Source organism: Corvus brachyrhynchos, unplaced genomic scaffold, assembly GCF_000691975.1.
Source record: "Corvus brachyrhynchos isolate BGI_N302 unplaced genomic scaffold, ASM69197v1 scaffold523, whole genome shotgun sequence".
Lineage (NCBI taxonomy): Eukaryota > Metazoa > Chordata > Aves > Passeriformes > Corvidae > Corvus > Corvus brachyrhynchos.
Genome location: NW_008237265.1, coordinates 3041597 through 3044698, shown reverse-complemented (window position 1 = coordinate 3044698; position 3102 = coordinate 3041597).

Genomic DNA, 3102 nt, shown 5'->3' with positions numbered 1-3102 from the left:
TATATAGAGCCTGACAGCACTTTTTCATGCGTCTTTCACCCTGCAGGCAAGAAATGGGTGATATGTCTTGATGGTTCCACCTCAAGTGGTTTCACTGTACGTGATGTATGGCCAAGGACTGAGAAAATCAGCTTGACCACACAGTATCTACAGAGGATTGACTGAAGGGGTTGGTAATGGGGCTGTCTATAGTCTTCCCAGTGTAAAAGCTGGAGTTCAGAAAATTAGCCTGAGAAGCACATGAGCGTGAGCATATTGTGGAGCAAGGTCATACTGCCAAAACCAGAGAAACTGCAGATACATGTGAAGAAAAATACCATCAGAAAGCAAACCACACCAAGGCACAGGGATCCCTGACTTGCCAAGTAATATCCAAGAGCAGAAAGAGAACTGAACCAAGGGAAAAAAAAATTGTATGAATTCATTATTTTGCCAAAACCTGTATATTTCTAAAGCTAGTTAAAAGATAAATGCTTTTATGATCCTTACAAAATCGACATTTACTGCTTTTTACAATGACAAATTCCCTAAGAGAGAAATAGTAAACAAGGTGTTCAATGCCCCCAACTCTCCTGGAAACACAGATAGGAAATGTATGCACTCAGCACGGAAGAAAATTAAAACATAGTTACGTAATGATAAGGGAATTTACCAGTCTGCTGGGAAAAAATGGGTATTCATTTGTAAAACTTTCCTCTGCCCAGCCCAGTGCTTTTTCAATCCTGCAGCATTTTGAGCATGGATTACAATGATGGGCTGATTGTGGAAATGCACCCCATAAACCCAAAATTGGTAAGTTTTGTGTCCCTTACAGTTGTGGAGGAGAGCAGTTACATACTGGATTTAGTGTCAAATCTACACCTGGCTCACTGATGCCTCACACTCTGTGTCCGCATCACTAGAATTCAAAACGAAGATCCATCCAAGGGACTGATCCCAGATAGCCTGATGGGGAAACACTTGGCTTGGCATAATTATTTTCACAACATATAGATTAATCTGAGTACTTAAATTGTGCTTGCAAGTGCCTAACTAACATTACTTGACTGCAGAATTTCTAATTACAAGTATTACCATTTCTAGTCTCCTGAACCTCTGCCTGCATCTGAGTCATCACATTAAAGGCCTGCTGTTATCTCACTGCATTCTTCTCAGGCGTTCAAATATTTATAAACTAGAATAACAAAACTGGAGGATAACAGTAGGTCTGAGTAGGGTGATAATAAATTTCAATTTAAATTTAAGGCTTTTTAGTAGTGGGGGACACCTGAAAACTAATTTGGGCTTAACATAGGCAGCTATCTGAAAGTACTGAGATTTTCTGATCAGACAACAAAGAACCGAAGCTGGAGGAAAGCAAGCAAGCAAGGAAGGAAGAAAGAAAAAGGAACAGGGAGGGCGGGAAGGAAAGGAAGGAACGGGAAGGAAGGAATTCGGAAGGAAGGAATTCGGAAGGAAGGAAGGAAGGAAGGAAGGAAGGAAGGAAGGAAGGAAGGAAGGAAGGAAGGAAGGAAGGAAGGAAGGAAGGAAGGAAGGAAGGAAGGAAGGAAGGAAGGAAGGAAGGAAGGAAGGAAGGAAGGAAGGAAGGAAGGAAGGAAGGAAGGAAGGAAGGAAGGAAGGAAGGAAGGGAAGGAAGGAAGGAGGAAGGAAGGAAGGAAGGAAGGAAGGAAGGTCACCAACAAATTTGGATTAAACATAGAGACTAGAGTGCCACTAAAATAAATAAAACATACCCCCTATAATTGAGCTCCCTGCTCTTTGCCAGCCTTTGGAGTGGTCTGCATACCACTCAAGAGACACTCACACCAGCTTTTAGGTACTTCCAAACCCAACAGACAATGAAGTGATATGGAACAGAAAGCATAAAGTACTTTTGAATTTGTGACAGTAAAGCCTCATGGTATGAAAATGCAGTAAGGGAAATGCAATCTAACTCTGGCACAAATCAATAGAATCTAACTGCAGGGAGAATATTAATGTTATTACACAGTTAATCCATGGCTGAATTTGTCTTAGTGAACTGTTAAAGTTCTTTCTAAAACAAACAGGCCAGGTAATTTTGCTCCTTTTTTACCTTGGCAAGCTCCTTTCATTACATCTCCATATCTCTCTGAAAAAAGATGCACCATGACTAATTTTTAAATCTATAAAGCAAAAAACCTATACAGTGGGGAAGAGGAACAGCAGAAAATAATACTTCACATGAGTAAAATACAGCCTGACAAGAGGAAAAATGTTTTAATATGTCAATGCTGGGTTGTGGATTTGGAGTGCCAAAATTATTAAGGTCAGAATGCTGCAGTGAGTGGCAGGTGTAACATCCACGCAGTGTACACTCATGCACCTCCCTGTACACAGCACTGATCAAAGGCATCCTTGAGAGGGCACATAACAATGAGATTGTCCTTCAGAGAGGAAAGAAGAGAACCTGTGAAAAGGAACTGGCCAAATCCTCCATTATCAACAAGAGAGAAATGCCTGATCCTTTGATGACACACCTACTTGAACTGGGAGGGAACTGAGAGGTTCTGCAGTGCCTCTGTGTTGCAGACACCTTAGGAACAATGCTTCCACTTCTACTCCCCACCTGTAGAACTCAAGGTGACCCAGCCACCTCTGGGGACAGGCAACACTGGATAAAAACATACCTACTTGCTTGTCCTGACCCTGCTTCAGTCCTCACTGAAGTGATTTCAAACACTGGAACCGCATATTCAGTCACTAAAGCAGCTTTACACAAGTCATACCTGGGGCCTCATCCTGGACTAACCCTGGGTGCTGCCTTTAGGAACCACCCATCTCGCAGCTGACAACCCAAGAGAGGAAGTTCAGTCCAGAAGATGAGGAAACTGACCTCTCGTGATGTCAGAGAAGGAGGAAAAACTGGGGGGAAGTATATCTGTGTAATTTCATTTGACTCATGCACCCTGTTAATATACAATTACTGAATGGGAGGGATAAGGTAAGGCTGTTTTGACATGTTTTAATTGGGCACATCTGTAACTAAATAAAGCTTTAGGTATTCTTTGAGTTGACCTTGGAGTTCTCAGTTTTATTGGTCCTATTTTCTAAAAGCAATATCATGACTTCAAGACTACTTAC